We start from the raw sequence: 24,402 nt of genomic DNA, 5'->3' as shown, positions 1-24,402 counted from the left end.
CAGACACACACAGCCAAACAACCGACCAAAACCCAAGCACACCCGAACTGTCATTGAGAATGCATCCAGAGTTTCTGAAAATGTCTTCCTTGCGGCAATCTTTGGCTAGGTCTCCACAATGGGTGTCGGTTGTAGGCCTGGGTGCGTCTGAAATGGCCAACCATTTCAGGCCATCGCTTCTCGGCCTCCTATGGCTAAGATCAAGTGTAGTATCTGTTCTTATCAGTTTAATATCTGATACGTCCCCCATGTGGGGACCATATATTAAATGGCTTTTTGGAACAGGGAGCTGGAAATGGAGCTTGCTCTGTCCACTCCACGCATTGACCCGCTATTGCAGTCTCTCCGGGAACAGTGCACTCCTTCTCTGATCCGGTTTCTAAAAACAGATTGAATGGAAATTAATCAGCACAGTAAGTTGTCTTGGAACCCTAGATGGGAATTTATTTCAGGGTTGTTAAGGAAGCACATTTCACATGCCGCTGGCTGCCAAATGTAGCATGCTGCTCGATTTCACTTGCCTAATTGCAACATTTTGTGTGCCTTGCTTTCACCTCTGTATGTATGTATGTATGTATGTATGTATGTATGTATGTATGTATGTATGTCAAGCATTGCATTGCATTCAATAGGCAATCAATCAATCAATCAGGCAATCAATTTTCAGTCTTTCCTGGTTGCTGCCACAGGTGTGTTAAGATGTAGGCCTGAATTAGGCCTTTCTTACAGTGTAGCAAATATACTGTGCCATCTACAGAATTAGGCCCCTGCCTGCTGTCAGCACTTGGTATTTAAATTGAAGCATCCAATGAGTAGTTCTGCCATACATACCACATTTGTGACCACCGATCATGAATTCTTTTGGAAGACATTGTTTACCTCTTGTGGACCACCGACTTTGAAATGCGGTGTATGATAGGTATTTGAAAAAAAGGAAAACTGGTGTCTGTGCTGATCTCGAATCTGCTAGTCTTGTGTCTTGTAGATACACCTGTGTGAGGAGTATTCTAATGCTTTTGACCAACCAGGTGCGCTGCCTGCAGTCGATAGAATCTTAGCACGGAACCTTCACCTGCAGTCACAATGGGGATGGTGGGTGTGTCAAAGTGGGCAGAGTTATGCAGATTCAAAACGCGTTGGGCGCAGCTTCAACGAGCACACACAGACACACACAGCCAAACAACCGACCAAAACCCAAGCACACCCGAACTGTCATTGAGAATGCATCCAGAGTTTCTGAAAATGTCTTCCTTGCGGCAATCTTTGGCTAGGTCTCCACAATGGGTGTCGGTTGTAGGCCTGGGTGCGTCTGAAATGGCCAACCATTTCAGGCCATCGCTTCTCGGCCTCCTATGGCTAAGATCAAGTGTAGTATCTGTTCTTATCAGTTTAATATCTGATACGTCCCCCATGTGGGGACCATATATTAAATGGCTTTTTGGAACAGGGAGCTGGAAATGGAGCTTGCTCTGTCCACTCCACGCATTGACCCGCTATTGCAGTCTCTCCGGGAACAGTGCACTCCTTCTCTGATCCGGTTTCTAAAAACAGATTGAATGGAAATTAATCAGCACAGTAAGTTGTCTTGGAACCCTAGATGGGAATTTATTTCAGGGTTGTTAAGGAAGCACATTTCACATGCCGCTGGCTGCCAAATGTAGCATGCTGCTCGATTTCACTTGCCTAATTGCAACATTTTGTGTGCCTTGCTTTCACCTCTGTATGTATGTATGTATGTATGTATGTATGTATGTATGTATGTATGTATGTATGTCAAGCATTGCATTGCATTCAATAGGCAATCAATCAATCAATCAGGCAATCAATTTTCAGTCTTTCCTGGTTGCTGCCACAGGTGTGTTAAGATGTAGGCCTGAATTAGGCCTTTCTTACAGTGTAGCAAATATACTGTGCCATCTACAGAATTAGGCCCCTGCCTGCTGTCAGCACTTGGTATTTAAATTGAAGCATCCAATGAGTAGTTCTGCCATACATACCACATTTGTGACCACCGATCATGAATTCTTTTGGAAGACATTGTTTACCTCTTGTGGACCACCGACTTTGAAATGCGGTGTATGATAGGTATTTGAAAAAAAGGAAAACTGGTGTCTGTGCTGATCTCGAATCTGCTAGTCTTGTGTCTTGTAGATACACCTGTGTGAGGAGTATTCTAATGCTTTTGACCAACCAGGTGCGCTGCCTGCAGTCGATAGAATCTTAGCACGGAACCTTCACCTGCAGTCACAATGGGGATGGTGGGTGTGTCAAAGTGGGCAGAGTTATGCAGATTCAAAACGCGTTGGGCGCAGCTTCAACGAGCACACACAGACACACACAGCCAAACAACCGACCAAAACCCAAGCACACCCGAACTGTCATTGAGAATGCATCCAGAGTTTCTGAAAATGTCTTCCTTGCGGCAATCTTTGGCTAGGTCTCCACAATGGGTGTCGGTTGTAGGCCTGGGTGCGTCTGAAATGGCCAACCATTTCAGGCCATCGCTTCTCGGCCTCCTATGGCTAAGATCAAGTGTAGTATCTGTTCTTATCAGTTTAATATCTGATACGTCCCCCATGTGGGGACCATATATTAAATGGCTTTTTGGAACAGGGAGCTGGAAATGGAGCTTGCTCTGTCCACTCCACGCATTGACCCGCTATTGCAGTCTCTCCGGGAACAGTGCACTCCTTCTCTGATCCGGTTTCTAAAAACAGATTGAATGGAAATTAATCAGCACAGTAAGTTGTCTTGGAACCCTAGATGGGAATTTATTTCAGGGTTGTTAAGGAAGCACATTTCACATGCCGCTGGCTGCCAAATGTAGCATGCTGCTCGATTTCACTTGCCTAATTGCAACATTTTGTGTGCCTTGCTTTCACCTCTGTATGTATGTATGTATGTATGTATGTATGTATGTATGTATGTATGTATGTCAAGCATTGCATTGCATTCAATAGGCAATCAATCAATCAATCAGGCAATCAATTTTCAGTCTTTCCTGGTTGCTGCCACAGGTGTGTTAAGATGTAGGCCTGAATTAGGCCTTTCTTACAGTGTAGCAAATATACTGTGCCATCTACAGAATTAGGCCCCTGCCTGCTGTCAGCACTTGGTATTTAAATTGAAGCATCCAATGAGTAGTTCTGCCATACATACCACATTTGTGACCACCGATCATGAATTCTTTTGGAAGACATTGTTTACCTCTTGTGGACCACCGACTTTGAAATGCGGTGTATGATAGGTATTTGAAAAAAAGGAAAACTGGTGTCTGTGCTGATCTCGAATCTGCTAGTCTTGTGTCTTGTAGATACACCTGTGTGAGGAGTATTCTAATGCTTTTGACCAACCAGGTGCGCTGCCTGCAGTCGATAGAATCTTAGCACGGAACCTTCACCTGCAGTCACAATGGGGATGGTGGGTGTGTCAAAGTGGGCAGAGTTATGCAGATTCAAAACGCGTTGGGCGCAGCTTCAACGAGCACACACAGACACACACAGCCAAACAACCGACCAAAACCCAAGCACACCCGAACTGTCATTGAGAATGCATCCAGAGTTTCTGAAAATGTCTTCCTTGCGGCAATCTTTGGCTAGGTCTCCACAATGGGTGTCGGTTGTAGGCCTGGGTGCGTCTGAAATGGCCAACCATTTCAGGCCATCGCTTCTCGGCCTCCTATGGCTAAGATCAAGTGTAGTATCTGTTCTTATCAGTTTAATATCTGATACGTCCCCCATGTGGGGACCATATATTAAATGGCTTTTTGGAACAGGGAGCTGGAAATGGAGCTTGCTCTGTCCACTCCACGCATTGACCCGCTATTGCAGTCTCTCCGGGAACAGTGCACTCCTTCTCTGATCCGGTTTCTAAAAACAGATTGAATGGAAATTAATCAGCACAGTAAGTTGTCTTGGAACCCTAGATGGGAATTTATTTCAGGGTTGTTAAGGAAGCACATTTCACATGCCGCTGGCTGCCAAATGTAGCATGCTGCTCGATTTCACTTGCCTAATTGCAACATTTTGTGTGCCTTGCTTTCACCTCTGTATGTATGTATGTATGTATGTATGTATGTATGTATGTATGTATGTATGTATGTCAAGCATTGCATTGCATTCAATAGGCAATCAATCAATCAATCAGGCAATCAATTTTCAGTCTTTCCTGGTTGCTGCCACAGGTGTGTTAAGATGTAGGCCTGAATTAGGCCTTTCTTACAGTGTAGCAAATATACTGTGCCATCTACAGAATTAGGCCCCTGCCTGCTGTCAGCACTTGGTATTTAAATTGAAGCATCCAATGAGTAGTTCTGCCATACATACCACATTTGTGACCACCGATCATGAATTCTTTTGGAAGACATTGTTTACCTCTTGTGGACCACCGACTTTGAAATGCGGTGTATGATAGGTATTTGAAAAAAAGGAAAACTGGTGTCTGTGCTGATCTCGAATCTGCTAGTCTTGTGTCTTGTAGATACACCTGTGTGAGGAGTATTCTAATGCTTTTGACCAACCAGGTGCGCTGCCTGCAGTCGATAGAATCTTAGCACGGAACCTTCACCTGCAGTCACAATGGGGATGGTGGGTGTGTCAAAGTGGGCAGAGTTATGCAGATTCAAAACGCGTTGGGCGCAGCTTCAACGAGCACACACAGACACACACAGCCAAACAACCGACCAAAACCCAAGCACACCCGAACTGTCATTGAGAATGCATCCAGAGTTTCTGAAAATGTCTTCCTTGCGGCAATCTTTGGCTAGGTCTCCACAATGGGTGTCGGTTGTAGGCCTGGGTGCGTCTGAAATGGCCAACCATTTCAGGCCATCGCTTCTCGGCCTCCTATGGCTAAGATCAAGTGTAGTATCTGTTCTTATCAGTTTAATATCTGATACGTCCCCCATGTGGGGACCATATATTAAATGGCTTTTTGGAACAGGGAGCTGGAAATGGAGCTTGCTCTGTCCACTCCACGCATTGACCCGCTATTGCAGTCTCTCCGGGAACAGTGCACTCCTTCTCTGATCCGGTTTCTAAAAACAGATTGAATGGAAATTAATCAGCACAGTAAGTTGTCTTGGAACCCTAGATGGGAATTTATTTCAGGGTTGTTAAGGAAGCACATTTCACATGCCGCTGGCTGCCAAATGTAGCATGCTGCTCGATTTCACTTGCCTAATTGCAACATTTTGTGTGCCTTGCTTTCACCTCTGTATGTATGTATGTATGTATGTATGTATGTATGTATGTATGTATGTATGTATGTCAAGCATTGCATTGCATTCAATAGGCAATCAATCAATCAATCAGGCAATCAATTTTCAGTCTTTCCTGGTTGCTGCCACAGGTGTGTTAAGATGTAGGCCTGAATTAGGCCTTTCTTACAGTGTAGCAAATATACTGTGCCATCTACAGAATTAGGCCCCTGCCTGCTGTCAGCACTTGGTATTTAAATTGAAGCATCCAATGAGTAGTTCTGCCATACATACCACATTTGTGACCACCGATCATGAATTCTTTTGGAAGACATTGTTTACCTCTTGTGGACCACCGACTTTGAAATGCGGTGTATGATAGGTATTTGAAAAAAAGGAAAACTGGTGTCTGTGCTGATCTCGAATCTGCTAGTCTTGTGTCTTGTAGATACACCTGTGTGAGGAGTATTCTAATGCTTTTGACCAACCAGGTGCGCTGCCTGCAGTCGATAGAATCTTAGCACGGAACCTTCACCTGCAGTCACAATGGGGATGGTGGGTGTGTCAAAGTGGGCAGAGTTATGCAGATTCAAAACGCGTTGGGCGCAGCTTCAACGAGCACACACAGACACACACAGCCAAACAACCGACCAAAACCCAAGCACACCCGAACTGTCATTGAGAATGCATCCAGAGTTTCTGAAAATGTCTTCCTTGCGGCAATCTTTGGCTAGGTCTCCACAATGGGTGTCGGTTGTAGGCCTGGGTGCGTCTGAAATGGCCAACCATTTCAGGCCATCGCTTCTCGGCCTCCTATGGCTAAGATCAAGTGTAGTATCTGTTCTTATCAGTTTAATATCTGATACGTCCCCCATGTGGGGACCATATATTAAATGGCTTTTTGGAACAGGGAGCTGGAAATGGAGCTTGCTCTGTCCACTCCACGCATTGACCCGCTATTGCAGTCTCTCCGGGAACAGTGCACTCCTTCTCTGATCCGGTTTCTAAAAACAGATTGAATGGAAATTAATCAGCACAGTAAGTTGTCTTGGAACCCTAGATGGGAATTTATTTCAGGGTTGTTAAGGAAGCACATTTCACATGCCGCTGGCTGCCAAATGTAGCATGCTGCTCGATTTCACTTGCCTAATTGCAACATTTTGTGTGCCTTGCTTTCACCTCTGTATGTATGTATGTATGTATGTATGTATGTATGTATGTATGTATGTATGTCAAGCATTGCATTGCATTCAATAGGCAATCAATCAATCAATCAGGCAATCAATTTTCAGTCTTTCCTGGTTGCTGCCACAGGTGTGTTAAGATGTAGGCCTGAATTAGGCCTTTCTTACAGTGTAGCAAATATACTGTGCCATCTACAGAATTAGGCCCCTGCCTGCTGTCAGCACTTGGTATTTAAATTGAAGCATCCAATGAGTAGTTCTGCCATACATACCACATTTGTGACCACCGATCATGAATTCTTTTGGAAGACATTGTTTACCTCTTGTGGACCACCGACTTTGAAATGCGGTGTATGATAGGTATTTGAAAAAAAGGAAAACTGGTGTCTGTGCTGATCTCGAATCTGCTAGTCTTGTGTCTTGTAGATACACCTGTGTGAGGAGTATTCTAATGCTTTTGACCAACCAGGTGCGCTGCCTGCAGTCGATAGAATCTTAGCACGGAACCTTCACCTGCAGTCACAATGGGGATGGTGGGTGTGTCAAAGTGGGCAGAGTTATGCAGATTCAAAACGCGTTGGGCGCAGCTTCAACGAGCACACACAGACACACACAGCCAAACAACCGACCAAAACCCAAGCACACCCGAACTGTCATTGAGAATGCATCCAGAGTTTCTGAAAATGTCTTCCTTGCGGCAATCTTTGGCTAGGTCTCCACAATGGGTGTCGGTTGTAGGCCTGGGTGCGTCTGAAATGGCCAACCATTTCAGGCCATCGCTTCTCGGCCTCCTATGGCTAAGATCAAGTGTAGTATCTGTTCTTATCAGTTTAATATCTGATACGTCCCCCATGTGGGGACCATATATTAAATGGCTTTTTGGAACAGGGAGCTGGAAATGGAGCTTGCTCTGTCCACTCCACGCATTGACCCGCTATTGCAGTCTCTCCGGGAACAGTGCACTCCTTCTCTGATCCGGTTTCTAAAAACAGATTGAATGGAAATTAATCAGCACAGTAAGTTGTCTTGGAACCCTAGATGGGAATTTATTTCAGGGTTGTTAAGGAAGCACATTTCACATGCCGCTGGCTGCCAAATGTAGCATGCTGCTCGATTTCACTTGCCTAATTGCAACATTTTGTGTGCCTTGCTTTCACCTCTGTATGTATGTATGTATGTATGTATGTATGTATGTATGTATGTATGTATGTCAAGCATTGCATTGCATTCAATAGGCAATCAATCAATCAATCAGGCAATCAATTTTCAGTCTTTCCTGGTTGCTGCCACAGGTGTGTTAAGATGTAGGCCTGAATTAGGCCTTTCTTACAGTGTAGCAAATATACTGTGCCATCTACAGAATTAGGCCCCTGCCTGCTGTCAGCACTTGGTATTTAAATTGAAGCATCCAATGAGTAGTTCTGCCATACATACCACATTTGTGACCACCGATCATGAATTCTTTTGGAAGACATTGTTTACCTCTTGTGGACCACCGACTTTGAAATGCGGTGTATGATAGGTATTTGAAAAAAAGGAAAACTGGTGTCTGTGCTGATCTCGAATCTGCTAGTCTTGTGTCTTGTAGATACACCTGTGTGAGGAGTATTCTAATGCTTTTGACCAACCAGGTGCGCTGCCTGCAGTCGATAGAATCTTAGCACGGAACCTTCACCTGCAGTCACAATGGGGATGGTGGGTGTGTCAAAGTGGGCAGAGTTATGCAGATTCAAAACGCGTTGGGCGCAGCTTCAACGAGCACACACAGACACACACAGCCAAACAACCGACCAAAACCCAAGCACACCCGAACTGTCATTGAGAATGCATCCAGAGTTTCTGAAAATGTCTTCCTTGCGGCAATCTTTGGCTAGGTCTCCACAATGGGTGTCGGTTGTAGGCCTGGGTGCGTCTGAAATGGCCAACCATTTCAGGCCATCGCTTCTCGGCCTCCTATGGCTAAGATCAAGTGTAGTATCTGTTCTTATCAGTTTAATATCTGATACGTCCCCCATGTGGGGACCATATATTAAATGGCTTTTTGGAACAGGGAGCTGGAAATGGAGCTTGCTCTGTCCACTCCACGCATTGACCCGCTATTGCAGTCTCTCCGGGAACAGTGCACTCCTTCTCTGATCCGGTTTCTAAAAACAGATTGAATGGAAATTAATCAGCACAGTAAGTTGTCTTGGAACCCTAGATGGGAATTTATTTCAGGGTTGTTAAGGAAGCACATTTCACATGCCGCTGGCTGCCAAATGTAGCATGCTGCTCGATTTCACTTGCCTAATTGCAACATTTTGTGTGCCTTGCTTTCACCTCTGTATGTATGTATGTATGTATGTATGTATGTATGTATGTATGTATGTATGTCAAGCATTGCATTGCATTCAATAGGCAATCAATCAATCAATCAGGCAATCAATTTTCAGTCTTTCCTGGTTGCTGCCACAGGTGTGTTAAGATGTAGGCCTGAATTAGGCCTTTCTTACAGTGTAGCAAATATACTGTGCCATCTACAGAATTAGGCCCCTGCCTGCTGTCAGCACTTGGTATTTAAATTGAAGCATCCAATGAGTAGTTCTGCCATACATACCACATTTGTGACCACCGATCATGAATTCTTTTGGAAGACATTGTTTACCTCTTGTGGACCACCGACTTTGAAATGCGGTGTATGATAGGTATTTGAAAAAAAGGAAAACTGGTGTCTGTGCTGATCTCGAATCTGCTAGTCTTGTGTCTTGTAGATACACCTGTGTGAGGAGTATTCTAATGCTTTTGACCAACCAGGTGCGCTGCCTGCAGTCGATAGAATCTTAGCACGGAACCTTCACCTGCAGTCACAATGGGGATGGTGGGTGTGTCAAAGTGGGCAGAGTTATGCAGATTCAAAACGCGTTGGGCGCAGCTTCAACGAGCACACACAGACACACACAGCCAAACAACCGACCAAAACCCAAGCACACCCGAACTGTCATTGAGAATGCATCCAGAGTTTCTGAAAATGTCTTCCTTGCGGCAATCTTTGGCTCGGTCTCCACAATGGGTGTCGGTTGTAGGCCTGGGTGCGTCTGAAATGGCCAACCATTTCAGGCCATCGCTTCTCGGCCTTTTGGCTAAGATCAGGGTTTATTGCCCTGGTCTTGGCTGAGAGGTGCTTGGGGTACCCGGCTCCTTGGCCTGGGGGGATCGTCTCACCTCTGGTGGGACTTCACCCCCCTGCTGCTATTGGGGAGTCGGCTTAGTCCCCTTGCATCCGGTTGTGATCCCCCGGCTATAGGCCGTGTCCGAGTGACGTCCCTCGTGGGAAGTTTTCTTCTTTCTGCTGTGGTAGAATATACCGACAGTCCATCGCTATGAATTTTGTCAAGAACACCATCCGGTTGACCGTGGACCCGAGCAATGGAGCCAAGAACAACGTGGTATTCATCATCCGGGATCTCATCGAGGAAAAGGCTGGAGCAAAGCGTACGGAGATCTTCAGTTGCAACGAATTTCCTCGTCAAGGTAATTACGACGTGACTTTTGTGGACCAAAACGTTTGCCTGAATGTGTTTGAGTGGCTACGGGCTAATGCTGAGGATCCTCTTCTGGAAGGAGTTGGCTGGATACCACTGTTTGGGTTACAAGAAAAAGAGGTAACTGTGACTGTGTATAACCCCTTCACGGACCCGGCTTTGTTGCAGAGCTTTCTCTCGCAATATTGTGAGTATGTAAAGTTAGGAGAACGGCAGGTGAATATCTTGGGCATCTTCAACTGTAAATATACGTTTCGTGTTAAATTGAAGAGGGACCCTGATAGTGTGGGTGGTTTCAGGCACCCTCCTGCAAATTTCTCTGTGGCAGGTCACAGAGGCTTTTTGACGTACCCAGGACAGCCTCGTTTCTGTAGAAAATGTTTTTGTTTCGGACATGTACAGACAGAGTGTACTAAAGGACAGTGTTGCCGAAATTGCAGGAAAGAGGGGCATGCTGCTAACCAATGTCCTTCGCCTAAAACCTGTGATGTCTGTGGGAGTAGTACACATATGTATAAAGACTGTCCCAATAGTGCACCTAGGCGGTCCGACAAAGAGCAAATGGAGGAAGAGTTGGCCAGGAGGGAAAGGGCAAGAATTGTAAAAGAAGTTGCAAGGATTGAGAGGGAGGAGGAAGAGAGAAGGAGGCGGAGTGCGAGTAGAGCCATGCCCCCTCCAGATTCAGAGAGTGTGAGTCTGAGGCCATGTTCTAGGGCAGAGAAAGAGGAGAAAAAGGAGGAAAAGAAGAAGAAAAAGAAGGAAAAAGAGTGGAGGAGGGAAGAGAAGGAGTTTTGGAGGGCAGCTGCAGAGGTGGAGGCGCATCTTCCTGAAATGGAAGTGCAGGGGCAGTTGCCTGAAATAATGACTTTTAGTGAGGCAATGGACGCCGCGGAGAGCGATGCGCAAATTTCGGAGGTGGATAGCCCTGAGCATTTGTCTAATCCCGAACATATTGAGGAGTTTGAGTCAGATGACGATAGAGCTGCAAAAAAGAGTCGGCGGGAGGATGATGGAGATGATGAGGAGGTGGAGAGTAGTACTCCTCAGAGAAAGATTGGCCCTGCAAGAAGGAGGACTGAGGGTGGTGAGATCAGTGGGTCAGACACTTGTTGTTCAATTCAGATGGTGGAGGAGGATAGTGGTGATGCTGGATAGTGTTGCCATATACTGCACTAAATGTGTTGTTTTTTTCTCTTGTGAGCTTTGGCTTAGGCCAAAGGCTTTTATTTTCTGTGTAGTTAGTTGAAGTGTGGATTTTGTAAATATGGGGTTTACCATAATTTCACAAAATGTTAGAGTCTTTAAAAGTAAAGTTAGGAGAGCTGCAATTTTTGAGTTTTTAGCTATGCAAAATGCATCTATTTTTTGTTTACAAGAGTGTGGGGTAGTGGATGGTGTGAAAGGGGATGAATGGTCTTATGGTGCGTCTGTGTGGTCAGGGAGTGCATGTAATAAGAATGATGGGGTGGGAATATTGGTTAAAGGGAGAGAGGTGGTTTTGAATGATTATCTGGTGATTGAGGTAGGGAGGTGTATTTTGGCTAATTTTGAGTATAGGAATGTAAAGTTTTGTGTTATTAATATTTATGCGCCGGTTGATAAGAATGAGCGTAAAGCTTTATTTGAAAAAGTTAAGCTTTTTGTTCCAGGGAGGATGCCTGTAGTGGTTGTGGGGGATATGAATTGTGATGTGGGGAAAGTGAATGTGGATGTGTCAGGGAAGGCTTTGTTGGAGTTAGTGAGTGATTTTGATCTGGGTGATATGCAGCGTGTGTGTAGTGTGAGTCCTGTGTTGAATACTTTTTTTTCTGAGAGTGGAAGGGTGCAATCTAGGTTGGATTATTGCTTTATTTCAAAAAATATAACTGCTGTTGATTATAAGCAAGAAAATGTTTTGTTTTCTGATCATGTGTGTATGAAGTGTGAGGTGGATATAAAGGTTGGTGGAGTGTTTGGGAAAGGGTTGTGGAAGTTAAATGTGAAGTTGTTAGAGAGTGAAGATGTGAGAAAGGAGTATGCAAGACGGTATGAAGGGTGGTGTAAGCGTAAAAATGGTTTTGGGAATGTTTGTGTTTGGTGGGATTGGGTGAAGAGACAAACAAAAATATTCTTTAAAAGTTTAGGGTATAAGTGTGCAGCTATTAAAAGAGAGAATTTTGTTAAATTGAATGCACGTTTGAGTGTATTGTATAAGTTGAGGGAAGGAGGAATGGAAGTGGAAGAAGAGATATTACAGGTGAAAAAGGAAATTAATGACTTTTTGTTAGAGAAAGGGAGGAGTATAGTTTTTAGAGCAAAAATTGACAAAATGGAACATGATGAGAAATGTTCACGTTTTTTCTTTAAAAAGGTGTTTGGGAAGAAACAGAGTATGAGTGTGCTGAATGGGGAGGATGGAAGAGAAGTGAGTGGTGAGGATATGTGTGAAGAGGTAGCTAAGTTCTATGAGGAGTTGTATGCAGTGAAGTGGAGGGATGAGGGTTTGGAGAGTGATGTGTTAAATATGTTAGAAAGTAAGTTGTCTGAGACGGAAAGGGAGAGTGTGATGTGTGAGGTGACTAGTGATGAGGTGTGGAAGGTGATGAATAGTATGGCGCTAAATAAGACGCCAGGGGAGGATGGTCTCCCAGTTGAGTTTTATCGAGTGATGTGGGATGTGATTGGTAATGACTTTGTGGAGGTGTGTAAGTATATGTGGTTAAATATGGAGGTGGCTGAGAGTATGCGTGCGGGAATGGTTGTGTTGATACCTAAAAAGGGGGATTTGAAGAGTTTGAGGAATTGGAGGCCGATAACGTTATTAAACTGTGATTATAAAATCTATGCAAAATTAATGGCGAATAGGATGCGTGATGTGATAGAGAGTGTGATTGGGGATGAACAGTGTTGTGCGGTACCTGGGAGGCGTATACATGATTGTGTGTGTATGCTAAGAGATTGTCTATGGGACTGTATGGGGCGAAAGAAGAGTGCGTTTTTGTTGAGTTTAGATTTTGAGAAGGCTTATGATAGATTATCGCATGGGTTTTTGTTTAGTGTGTTGCTAAGAATGGGTTTTCCAGCTGATTTTGTTGGGAGAGTGAGGAGTTTATATAAGGATATTTACAGTTGTGTTTTGTTGAATGGTTATGTGGGAAGGAGAGTGAATGTCTTTTCCGGAGTTCGTCAAGGGTGTCCTTTGTCACCTGTGGCTTTTATTTGTGCAATTGAGCCTTTATTGTGTATGCTGAGGAAAGATAAGGTGGTTAGGGGCGTGCAAGTGCCAGGAGGAGGGGGTAGAGAGTGGAAAGTTAGTGGTTATATGGATGATGTGTGTGTATTGTGCGATTCAGAATGTTCGGTGAGGCGGGTGAAGTTATTAGTGTCCTTTTTTTGTGGTGCGTCTGCATTTAAGGTTAATTGGGAAAAGAGTGAGTGTAAGGTATTTGGAAATGGTGTTTTAAGTAGGGATGTTGGAGTGAATGTGGTTAATGGGCCTATTAAAATATTGGGTGTGAAGTTTTCAGAGAAGTTGGATGGGAAGGAAAGTTGGAATGATGCGAAAGAGAAGGTTGAGCGGAAGCTGTGTTTTTGGAGGTTGAGAAACCTTACGTTTTTTGGAAAGATCTTAGTTATAAAGAGTGTGGTGTTGCCGATTTTTTTGTATGTAGCAGTAGTGTTTCCACCAGGGTATATGTGTGTGAGGAGTTTGAATAGGATTCTGTTTGTGTTTTTATGGAATTCAAAGATGGAGAGGGCTAGGAGAGAAATTTTGGTGAAGAGATTGGAGAAAGGTGGGTTGGGTTTTCCAAATTTGGAAGTTTTTTTTGGTGTGAATATTGTTGTGTATGTGCTGAAAGTGATAAGGGCGGATGGGAAATTTTCATCTATGTGTAGGTATTTATTTGGAGCGTATCTGTTTAAGTTAAAATGGAGAGAAAGGGATTTGAGGTGTCCGGTTGCTTTTGAGGTTCCTGTATGGTATGTGTGGGTTTATAAGTTTTTGGTGAAGTATGAGTTGTGTGATGTGGATGTAAGACTAGTGGAAAAGAAGAAGGCTGTGTATAGAATGATTGAGTGTAGAGAGATAGAGTGTGATATCAATATGGTTAGAGGAGCTGATGTACAAAAGGTGTGGAAGAAAGTACGGATGGATGGTATGACAAACAGACAGAGTGAGATTGTGTGGCAGTCATTGCATGGAGTGTTACCAGTAAGAGAGTTTCAGAGAAATAGGGGTTTAGTGAGGAGTGAGAGGTGTCCGAGAGAAGGTTGTGGTGGGTGTGAAAGTGTAATACATGTGTTCTGGAATTGTCAGTACGCTAGAGATGTGATTGGAAGAATGGGTCCTTTGTGCAAAGAACTGTGTGGTGTGAATTTTTTATCCTTTGAGTTGTTCATGTTTGGTTTAGGGTTGTGTGATGGAGTGAAGGAGAGAGTGTTGTGGTTAATGCTTGCATGTATAAAGGAAGTGTTATGGGATGTGAGAAATGTGCATGTGTTCAAGAGGAAGAATATTGAGGTTAGAAATACCGTGAAGGTGATTTTGGGGAAGATATATGTTTGTTTTTTGTGGGATAAGAAAAGGAAGGGGGAGGTGGATGCGGAAGGAATTTGGAAGGTTAAAAAGTGGAGATATTTTGTTAATACTTCTTGATTTGTTCTTTTGTTATGTAAATATGTATTTTGAAAAAAGAAAGATTTTTCCGATGATGATGGGAACGGCTTTTTGTGTTTCAATTTTGACACAGCTGTTTGGGTATGTTTCTTCGGTTTTGGATTTCTAGACCGTGAAATTCCCCATCTGAGGGAGAAAAAGAAAAAAAAATCTGTTCTTATCAGTTTAATATCTGATACGTCCCCCATGTGGGGACCATATATTAAATGGCTTTTTGGAACAGGGAGCTGGAAATGGAGCTTGCTCTGTCCACTCCACGCATTGACCCGCTATTGCAGTCTCTCCGGGAACAGTGCACTCCTTCTCTGATCCGGTTTCTAAAAACAGATTGAATGGAAATTAATCAGCACAGTAAGTTGTCTTGGAACCCTAGATGGGAATTTATTTCAGGGTTGTTAAGGAAGCACATTTCACATGCCGCTGGCTGCCAAATGTAGCATGCTGCTCGATTTCACTTGCCTAATTGCAACATTTTGTGTGCCTTGCTTTCACCTCTGTATGTATGTATGTATGTATGTATGTATGTATGTATGTATGTATGTATGTCAAGCATTGCATTGCATTCAATAGGCAATCAATCAATCAATCAGGCAATCAATTTTCAGTCTTTCCTGGTTGCTGCCACAGGTGTGTTAAGATGTAGGCCTGAATTAGGCCTTTCTTACAGTGTAGCAAATATACTGTGCCATCTACAGAATTAGGCCCCTGCCTGCTGTCAGCACTTGGTATTTAAATTGAAGCATCCAATGAGTAGTTCTGCCATACATACCACATTTGTGACCACCGATCATGAATTCTTTTGGAAGACATTGTTTACCTCTTGTGGACCACCGACTTTGAAATGCGGTGTATGATAGGTATTTGAAAAAAAGGAAAACTGGTGTCTGTGCTGATCTCGAATCTGCTAGTCTTGTGTCTTGTAGATACACCTGTGTGAGGAGTATTCTAATGCTTTTGACCAACCAGGTGCGCTGCCTGCAGTCGATAGAATCTTAGCACGGAACCTTCACCTGCAGTCACAATGGGGATGGTGGGTGTGTCAAAGTGGGCAGAGTTATGCAGATTCAAAACGCGTTGGGCGCAGCTTCAACGAGCACACACAGACACACACAGCCAAACAACCGACCAAAACCCAAGCACACCCGAACTGTCATTGAGAATGCATCCAGAGTTTCTGAAAATGTCTTCCTTGCGGCAATCTTTGGCTAGGTCTCCACAATGGGTGTCGGTTGTAGGCCTGGGTGCGTCTGAAATGGCCAACCATTTCAGGCCATCGCTTCTCGGCCTCCTATGGCTAAGATCAAGTGTAGTATCTGTTCTTATCAGTTTAATATCTGATACGTCCCCCATGTGGGGACCATATATTAAATGGCTTTTTGGAACAGGGAGCTGGAAATGGAGCTTGCTCTGTCCACTCCACGCATTGACCCGCTATTGCAGTCTCTCCGGGAACAGTGCACTCCTTCTCTGATCCGGTTTCTAAAAACAGATTGAATGGAAATTAATCAGCACAGTAAGTTGTCTTGGAACCCTAGATGGGAATTTATTTCAGGGTTGTTAAGGAAGCACATTTCACATGCCGCTGGCTGCCAAATGTAGCATGCTGCTCGATTTCACTTGCCTAATTGCAACATTTTGTGTGCCTTGCTTTCACCTCTGTATGTATGTATGTATGTATGTATGTATGTATGTATGTATGTATGTATGTCAAGCATTGCATTGCATTCAATAGGCAATCAATCAATCAATCAGGCAATCAATTTTCAGTCTTTCCTGGTTGCTGCCACAGGTGTGTTAAGATGTAGGCCTGAATTAGGCCTTTCTTACAGTGTAGCAAATATACTGTGCCATCTACAGAATTAGGCCCCTGCCTGCTGTCAGCACTTGGTATTTAAATTGAAGCATCCAATGAGTAGTTCTGCCATACATACCACATTTGTGACCACCGATCATGAATTCTTTTGGAAGACATTGTTTACCTCTTGTGGACCACCGACTTTGAAATGCGGTGTATGATAGGTATTTGAAAAAAAGGAAAACTGGTGTCTGTGCTGATCTCGAATCTGCTAGTCTTGTGTCTTGTAGATACACCTGTGTGAGGAGTATTCTAATGCTTTTGACCAACCAGGTGCGCTGCCTGCAGTCGATAGAATCTTAGCACGGAACCTTCACCTGCAGTCACAATGGGGATGGTGGGTGTGTCAAAGTGGGCAGAGTTATGCAGATTCAAAACGCGTTGGGCGCAGCTTCAACGAGCACACACAGACACACACAGCCAAACAACCGACCAAAACCCAAGCACACCCGAACTGTCATTGAGAATGCATCCAGAGTTTCTGAAAATGTCTTCCTTGCGGCAATCTTTGGCTAGGTCTCCACAATGGGTGTCGGTTGTAGGCCTGGGTGCGTCTGAAATGGCCAACCATTTCAGGCCATCGCTTCTCGGCCTCCTATGGCTAAGATCAAGTGTAGTATCTGTTCTTATCAGTTTAATATCTGATACGTCCCCCATGTGGGGACCATATATTAAATGGCTTTTTGGAACAGGGAGCTGGAAATGGAGCTTGCTCTGTCCACTCCACGCATTGACCCGCTATTGCAGTCTCTCCGGGAACAGTGCACTCCTTCTCTGATCCGGTTTCTAAAAACAGATTGAATGGAAATTAATCAGCACAGTAAGTTGTCTTGGAACCCTAGATGGGAATTTATTTCAGGGTTGTTAAGGAAGCACATTTCACATGCCGCTGGCTGCCAAATGTAGCATGCTGCTCGATTTCACTTGCCTAATTGCAACATTTTGTGTGCCTTGCTTTCACCTCTGTATGTATGTATGTATGTATGTATGTATGTATGTATGTATGTATGTATGTCAAGCATTGCATTGCATTCAATAGGCAATCAATCAATCAATCAGGCAATCAATTTTCAGTCTTTCCTGGTTGCTGCCACAGGTGTGTTAAGATGTAGGCCTGAATTAGGCCTTTCTTACAGTGTAGCAAATATACTGTGCCATCTACAGAATTAGGCCCCTGCCTGCTGTCAGCACTTGGTATTTAAATTGAAGCATCCAATGAGTAGTTCTGCCATACATACCACATTTGTGACCACCGATCATGAATTCTTTTGGAAGACATTGTTTACCTCTTGTGGACCACCGACTTTGAAATGCGGTGTATGATAGGTATTTGAAAAAAAGGAAAACTGGTGTCTGTGCTGATCTCGAATCTGCTAGTCTTGTGTCTTGTAGATACACCTGTGTGAGGAGTATTCTAATGCTTTTGACCAACCAGGTGCGCTGCCTGCAGTCGATAGAATCTTAGCACGGAACCTTCACCTGCAGTCACAATGGGGATGGTGGGTGTGTCAAAGTGGGCAGAGTTATGCAGATTCAAAACGCGTTGGGCGCAGCTTCAACGAGCACACACAGACACACACAGCCAAACAACCGACCAAAACCCAAGCACACCCGAACTGTCATTGAGAATGCATCCAGAGTTTCTGAAAATGTCTTCCTTGCGGCAATCTTTGGCTAGGTCTCCACAATGGGTGTCGGTTGTAGGCCTGGGTGCGTCTGAAATGGCCAACCATTTCAGGCCATCGCTTCTCGGCCTCCTATGGCTAAGATCAAGTGTAGTATCTGTTCTTATCAGTTTAATATCTGATACGTCCCCCATGTGGGGACCATATATTAAATGGCTTTTTGGAACAGGGAGCTGGAAATGGAGCTTGCTCTGTCCACTCCACGCATTGACCCGCTATTGCAGTCTCTCCGGGAACAGTGCACTCCTTCTCTGATCCGGTTTCTAAAAACAGATTGAATGGAAATTAATCAGCACAGTAAGTTGTCTTGGAACCCTAGATGGGAATTTATTTCAGGGTTGTTAAGGAAGCACATTTCACATGCCGCTGGCTGCCAAATGTAGCATGCTGCTCGATTTCACTTGCCTAATTGCAACATTTTGTGTGCCTTGCTTTCACCTCTGTATGTATGTATGTATGTATGTATGTATGTATGTATGTATGTATGTATGTCAAGCATTGCATTGCATTCAATAGGCAATCAATCAATCAATCAGGCAATCAATTTTCAGTCTTTCCTGGTTGCTGCCACAGGTGTGTTAAGATGTAGGCCTGAATTAGGCCTTTCTTACAGTGTAGCAAATATACTGTGCCATCTACAGAATTAGGCCCCTGCCTGCTGTCAGCACTTGGTATTTAAATTGAAGCATCCAATGAGTAGTTCTGCCATACATACCACATTTGTGACCACCGATCATGAATTCTTTTGGAAGACATTGTTTACCTCTTGTGGACCACCGACTTTGAAATGCGGTGTATGATAGGTATTTGAAAAAAAGGAAAACTGGTGTCTGTGCTGATCTCGAATCTGCTAGTCTTGTGTCTTGTAGATACACCTGTGTGAGGAGTATTCTAATGCTTTTGACCAACCAGGTGCGCTGCCTGCAGTCGATAGAATCTTAGCACGGAACCTTCACCTGCAGTCACAATGGGGATGGTGGGTGTGTCAAAGTGGGCAGAGTTATGCAGATTCAAAACGCGTTGGGCGCAGCTTCAACGAGCACACACAGACACACACAGCCAAACAACCGACCAAAACCCAAGCACACCCGAACTGTCATTGAGAATGCATCCAGAGTTTCTGAAAATGTCTTCCTTGCGGCAATCTTTGGCTAGGTCTCCACAATGGGTGTCGGTTGTAGGCCTGGGTGCGTCTGAAATGGCCAACCATTTCAGGCCATCGCTTCTCGGCCTCCTATGGCTAAGATCAAGTGTAGTATCTGTTCTTATCAGTTTAATATCTGATACGTCCCCCATGTGGGGACCATATATTAAATGGCTTTTTGGAACAGGGAGCTGGAAATGGAGCTTGCTCTGTCCACTCCACGCATTGACCCGCTATTGCAGTCTCTCCGGGAACAGTGCACTCCTTCTCTGATCCGGTTTCTAAAAACAGATTGAATGGAAATTAATCAGCACAGTAAGTTGTCTTGGAACCCTAGATGGGAATTTATTTCAGGGTTGTTAAGGAAGCACATTTCACATGCCGCTGGCTGCCAAATGTAGCATGCTGCTCGATTTCACTTGCCTAATTGCAACATTTTGTGTGCCTTGCTTTCACCTCTGTATGTATGTATGTATGTATGTATGTATGTATGTATGTATGTATGTATGTCAAGCATTGCATTGCATTCAATAGGCAATCAATCAATCAATCAGGCAATCAATTTTCAGTCTTTCCTGGTTGCTGCCACAGGTGTGTTAAGATGTAGGCCTGAATTAGGCCTTTCTTACAGTGTAGCAAATATACTGTGCCATCTACAGAATTAGGCCCCTGCCTGCTGTCAGCACTTGGTATTTAAATTGAAGCATCCAATGAGTAGTTCTGCCATACATACCACATTTGTGACCACCGATCATGAATTCTTTTGGAAGACATTGTTTACCTCTTGTGGACCACCGACTTTGAAATGCGGTGTATGATAGGTATTTGAAAAAAAGGAAAACTGGTGTCTGTGCTGATCTCGAATCTGCTAGTCTTGTGTCTTGTAGATACACCTGTGTGAGGAGTATTCTAATGCTTTTGACCAACCAGGTGCGCTGCCTGCAGTCGATAGAATCTTAGCACGGAACCTTCACCTGCAGTCACAATGGGGATGGTGGGTGTGTCAAAGTGGGCAGAGTTATGCAGATTCAAAACGCGTTGGGCGCAGCTTCAACGAGCACACACAGACACACACAGCCAAACAACCGACCAAAACCCAAGCACACCCGAACTGTCATTGAGAATGCATCCAGAGTTTCTGAAAATGTCTTCCTTGCGGCAATCTTTGGCTAGGTCTCCACAATGGGTGTCGGTTGTAGGCCTGGGTGCGTCTGAAATGGCCAACCATTTCAGGCCATCGCTTCTCGGCCTCCTATGGCTAAGATCAAGTGTAGTATCTGTTCTTATCAGTTTAATATCTGATACGTCCCCCATGTGGGGACCATATATTAAATGGCTTTTTGGAACAGGGAGCTGGAAATGGAGCTTGCTCTGTCCACTCCACGCATTGACCCGCTATTGCAGTCTCTCCGGGAACAGTGCACTCCTTCTCTGATCCGGTTTCTAAAAACAGATTGAATGGAAATTAATCAGCACAGTAAGTTGTCTTGGAACCCTAGATGGGAATTTATTTCAGGGTTGTTAAGGAAGCACATTTCACATGCCGCTGGCTGCCAAATGTAGCATGCTGCTCGATTTCACTTGCCTAATTGCAACATTTTGTGTGCCTTGCTTTCACCTCTGTATGTATGTATGTATGTATGTATGTATGTATGTATGTATGTATGTATGTCAAGCATTGCATTGCATTCAATAGGCAATCAATCAATCAATCAGGCAATCAATTTTCAGTCTTTCCTGGTTGCTGCCACAGGTGTGTTAAGATGTAGGCCTGAATTAGGCCTTTCTTACAGTGTAGCAAATATACTGTGCCATCTACAGAATTAGGCCCCTGCCTGCTGTCAGCACTTGGTATTTAAATTGAAGCATCCAATGAGTAGTTCTGCCATACATACCACATTTGTGACCACCGATCATGAATTCTTTTGGAAGACATTGTTTACCTCTTGTGGACCACCGACTTTGAAATGCGGTGTATGATAGGTATTTGAAAAAAAGGAAAACTGGTGTCTGTGCTGATCTCGAATCTGCTAGTCTTGTGTCTTGTAGATACACCTGTGTGAGGAGTATTCTAATGCTTTTGACCAACCAGGTGCGCTGCCTGCAGTCGATAGAATCTTAGCACGGAACCTTCACCTGCAGTCACAATGGGGATGGTGGGTGTGTCAAAGTGGGCAGAGTTATGCAGATTCAAAACGCGTTGGGCGCAGCTTCAACGAGCACACACAGACACACACAGCCAAACAACCGACCAAAACCCAAGCACACCCGAACTGTCATTGAGAATGCATCCAGAGTTTCTGAAAATGTCTTCCTTGCGGCAATCTTTGGCTAGGTCTCCACAATGGGTGTCGGTTGTAGGCCTGGGTGCGTCTGAAATGGCCAACCATTTCAGGCCATCGCTTCTCGGCCTCCTATGGCTAAGATCAAGTGTAGTATCTGTTCTTATCAGTTTAATATCTGATACGTCCCCCATGTGGGGACCATATATTAAATGGCTTTTTGGAACAGGGAGCTGGAAATGGAGCTTGCTCTGTCCACTCCACGCATTGACCCGCTATTGCAGTCTCTCCGGGAACAGTGCACTCCTTCTCTGATCCGGTTTCTAAAAACAGATTGAATGGAAATTAATCAGCACAGTAAGTTGTCTTGGAACCCTAGATGGGAATTTATTTCAGGGTTGTTAAGGAAGCACATTTCACATGCCGCTGGCTGCCAAATGTAGCATGCTGCTCGATTTCACTTGCCTAATTGCAACATTTTGTGTGCCTTGCTTTCACCTCTGTATGTATGTATGTATGTATGTATGTATGTATGTATGTATGTATGTATGTCAAGCATTGCATTGCATTCAATAGGCAATCAATCAATCAATCAGGCAATCAATTTTCAGTCTTTCCTGGTTGCTGCCACAGGTGTGTTAAGATGTAGGCCTGAATTAGGCCTTTCTTACAGTGTAGCAAATATACTGTGCCATCTACAGAATTAGGCCCCTGCCTGCTGTCAGCACTTGGTATTTAAATTGAAGCATCCAATGAGTAGTTCTGCCATACATACCACATTTGTGACCACCGATCATGAATTCTTTTGGAAGACATTGTTTACCTCTTGTGGACCACCGACTTTGAAATGCGGTGTATGATAGGTATTTGAAAAAAAGGAAAACTGGTGTCTGTGCTGATCTCGAATCTGCTAGTCTTGTGTCTTGTAGATACACCTGTGTGAGGAGTATTCTAATGCTTTTGACCAACCAGGTGCGCTGCCTGCAGTCGATAGAATCTTAGCACGGAACCTTCACCTGCAGTCACAATGGGGATGGTGGGTGTGTCAAAGTGGGCAGAGTTATGCAGATTCAAAACGCGTTGGGCGCAGCTTCAACGAGCACACACAGACACACACAGCCAAACAACCGACCAAAACCCAAGCACACCCGAACTGTCATTGAGAATGCATCCAGAGTTTCTGAAAATGTCTTCCTTGCGGCAATCTTTGGCTAGGTCTCCACAATGGGTGTCGGTTGTAGGCCTGGGTGCGTCTGAAATGGCCAACCATTTCAGGCCATCGCTTCTCGGCCTCCTATGGCTAAGATCAAGTGTAGTATCTGTTCTTATCAGTTTAATATCTGATACGTCCCCCATGTGGGGACCATATATTAAATGGCTTTTTGGAACAGGGAGCTGGAAATGGAGCTTGCTCTGTCCACTCCACGCATTGACCCGCTATTGCAGTCTCTCCGGGAACAGTGCACTCCTTCTCTGATCCGGTTTCTAAAAACAGATTGAATGGAAATTAATCAGCACAGTAAGTTGTCTTGGAACCCTAGATGGGAATTTATTTCAGGGTTGTTAAGGAAGCACATTTCACATGCCGCTGGCTGCCAAATGTAGCATGCTGCTCGATTTCACTTGCCTAATTGCAACATTTTGTGTGCCTTGCTTTCACCTCTGTATGTATGTATGTATGTATGTATGTATGTATGTATGTATGTATGTATGTCAAGCATTGCATTGCATTCAATAGGCAATCAATCAATCAATCAGGCAATCAATTTTCAGTCTTTCCTGGTTGCTGCCACAGGTGTGTTAAGATGTAGGCCTGAATTAGGCCTTTCTTACAGTGTAGCAAATATACTGTGCCATCTACAGAATTAGGCCCCTGCCTGCTGTCAGCACTTGGTATTTAAATTGAAGCATCCAATGAGTAGTTCTGCCATACATACCACATTTGTGACCACCGATCATGAATTCTTTTGGAAGACATTGTTTACCTCTTGTGGACCACCGACTTTGAAATGCGGTGTATGATAGGTATTTGAAAAAAAGGAAAACTGGTGTCTGTGCTGATCTCGAATCTGCTAGTCTTGTGTCTTGTAGATACACCTGTGTGAGGAGTATTCTAATGCTTTTGACCAACCAGGTGCGCTGCCTGCAGTCGATAGAATCTTAGCACGGAACCTTCACCTGCAGTCACAATGGGGATGGTGGGTGTGTCAAAGTGGGCAGAGTTATGCAGATTCAAAACGCGTTGGGCGCAGCTTCAACGAGCACACACAGACACACACAGCCAAACAACCGACCAAAACCCAAGCACACCCGAACTGTCATTGAGAATGCATCCAGAGTTTCTGAAAATGTCTTCCTTGCGGCAATCTTTGGCTAGGTCTCCACAATGGGTGTCGGTTGTAGGCCTGGGTGCGTCTGAAATGGCCAACCATTTCAGGCCATCGCTTCTCGGCCTCCTATGGCTAAGATCAAGTGTAGTATCTGTTCTTATCAGTTTAATATCTGATACGTCCCCCATGTGGGGACCATATATTAAATGGCTTTTTGGAACAGGGAGCTGGAAATGGAGCTTGCTCTGTCCACTCCACGCATTGACCCGCTATTGCAGTCTCTCCGGGAACAGTGCACTCCTTCTCTGATCCGGTTTCTAAAAACAGATTGAATGGAAATTAATCAGCACAGTAAGTTGTCTTGGAACCCTAGATGGGAATTTATTTCAGGGTTGTTAAGGAAGCACATTTCACATGCCGCTGGCTGCCAAATGTAGCATGCTGCTCGATTTCACTTGCCTAATTGCAACATTTTGTGTGCCTTGCTTTCACCTCTGTATGTATGTATGTATGTATGTATGTATGTATGTATGTATGTATGTATGTC

The 24,402-nt window shown here is 44.3% G+C and overlaps 17 non-coding genes across 17 annotated transcripts; all 17 read left to right on the top strand.

Moving 5' to 3' along the window:
* The first annotated feature begins 172 nt into the window (after window positions 1–172).
* On the top strand, window positions 173–365 carry LOC138654626 (U2 spliceosomal RNA). The gene has a single exon (XR_011316415.1). It is a non-coding gene; the product is annotated as a U2 spliceosomal RNA (small nuclear RNA).
* A 969-nt stretch (window positions 366–1,334) lies between these two features.
* LOC138654625 (U2 spliceosomal RNA) lies at window positions 1,335–1,527 on the top strand. Its single transcript, XR_011316414.1, has one exon. It is a non-coding gene; the product is annotated as a U2 spliceosomal RNA (small nuclear RNA).
* Window positions 1,528–2,500: 973 nt separating this feature from the next.
* Window positions 2,501–2,693, top strand: LOC138654624 (U2 spliceosomal RNA). Its single transcript, XR_011316413.1, has one exon. It is a non-coding gene; the product is annotated as a U2 spliceosomal RNA (small nuclear RNA).
* Window positions 2,694–3,662: 969 nt separating this feature from the next.
* Window positions 3,663–3,855, top strand: LOC138654623 (U2 spliceosomal RNA). The gene has a single exon (XR_011316412.1). It is a non-coding gene; the product is annotated as a U2 spliceosomal RNA (small nuclear RNA).
* Window positions 3,856–4,828: 973 nt separating this feature from the next.
* On the top strand, window positions 4,829–5,021 carry LOC138654622 (U2 spliceosomal RNA). Its single transcript, XR_011316411.1, has one exon. It is a non-coding gene; the product is annotated as a U2 spliceosomal RNA (small nuclear RNA).
* A 973-nt stretch (window positions 5,022–5,994) lies between these two features.
* On the top strand, window positions 5,995–6,187 carry LOC138654620 (U2 spliceosomal RNA). Its single transcript, XR_011316409.1, has one exon. It is a non-coding gene; the product is annotated as a U2 spliceosomal RNA (small nuclear RNA).
* A 969-nt stretch (window positions 6,188–7,156) lies between these two features.
* On the top strand, window positions 7,157–7,349 carry LOC138654619 (U2 spliceosomal RNA). The gene has a single exon (XR_011316408.1). It is a non-coding gene; the product is annotated as a U2 spliceosomal RNA (small nuclear RNA).
* A 969-nt stretch (window positions 7,350–8,318) lies between these two features.
* On the top strand, window positions 8,319–8,511 carry LOC138654618 (U2 spliceosomal RNA). The gene has a single exon (XR_011316407.1). It is a non-coding gene; the product is annotated as a U2 spliceosomal RNA (small nuclear RNA).
* Window positions 8,512–14,677: 6,166 nt separating this feature from the next.
* Window positions 14,678–14,862, top strand: LOC138654584 (U2 spliceosomal RNA). The gene has a single exon (XR_011316376.1). It is a non-coding gene; the product is annotated as a U2 spliceosomal RNA (small nuclear RNA).
* Window positions 14,863–15,831: 969 nt separating this feature from the next.
* On the top strand, window positions 15,832–16,024 carry LOC138654617 (U2 spliceosomal RNA). Its single transcript, XR_011316406.1, has one exon. It is a non-coding gene; the product is annotated as a U2 spliceosomal RNA (small nuclear RNA).
* A 969-nt stretch (window positions 16,025–16,993) lies between these two features.
* LOC138654616 (U2 spliceosomal RNA) lies at window positions 16,994–17,186 on the top strand. The gene has a single exon (XR_011316405.1). It is a non-coding gene; the product is annotated as a U2 spliceosomal RNA (small nuclear RNA).
* Window positions 17,187–18,155: 969 nt separating this feature from the next.
* On the top strand, window positions 18,156–18,348 carry LOC138654615 (U2 spliceosomal RNA). Its single transcript, XR_011316404.1, has one exon. It is a non-coding gene; the product is annotated as a U2 spliceosomal RNA (small nuclear RNA).
* A 969-nt stretch (window positions 18,349–19,317) lies between these two features.
* Window positions 19,318–19,510, top strand: LOC138654614 (U2 spliceosomal RNA). The gene has a single exon (XR_011316403.1). It is a non-coding gene; the product is annotated as a U2 spliceosomal RNA (small nuclear RNA).
* Window positions 19,511–20,479: 969 nt separating this feature from the next.
* Window positions 20,480–20,672, top strand: LOC138654613 (U2 spliceosomal RNA). Its single transcript, XR_011316402.1, has one exon. It is a non-coding gene; the product is annotated as a U2 spliceosomal RNA (small nuclear RNA).
* Window positions 20,673–21,641: 969 nt separating this feature from the next.
* LOC138654612 (U2 spliceosomal RNA) lies at window positions 21,642–21,834 on the top strand. The gene has a single exon (XR_011316401.1). It is a non-coding gene; the product is annotated as a U2 spliceosomal RNA (small nuclear RNA).
* A 969-nt stretch (window positions 21,835–22,803) lies between these two features.
* On the top strand, window positions 22,804–22,996 carry LOC138654611 (U2 spliceosomal RNA). The gene has a single exon (XR_011316400.1). It is a non-coding gene; the product is annotated as a U2 spliceosomal RNA (small nuclear RNA).
* A 969-nt stretch (window positions 22,997–23,965) lies between these two features.
* LOC138654609 (U2 spliceosomal RNA) lies at window positions 23,966–24,158 on the top strand. Its single transcript, XR_011316398.1, has one exon. It is a non-coding gene; the product is annotated as a U2 spliceosomal RNA (small nuclear RNA).
* The last annotated feature ends 244 nt before the right edge of the window (window positions 24,159–24,402 follow it).

The sequence above is a fragment of the Ranitomeya imitator genome, unplaced genomic scaffold (genome assembly GCF_032444005.1).
Source record: "Ranitomeya imitator isolate aRanImi1 unplaced genomic scaffold, aRanImi1.pri SCAFFOLD_450, whole genome shotgun sequence".
NCBI classification, from domain to species: domain Eukaryota; kingdom Metazoa; phylum Chordata; class Amphibia; order Anura; family Dendrobatidae; genus Ranitomeya; species Ranitomeya imitator.
The sequence above is the reverse complement of the archived record's forward strand: the minus strand, read 5'-3'. Positions and strand labels throughout refer to the sequence as shown.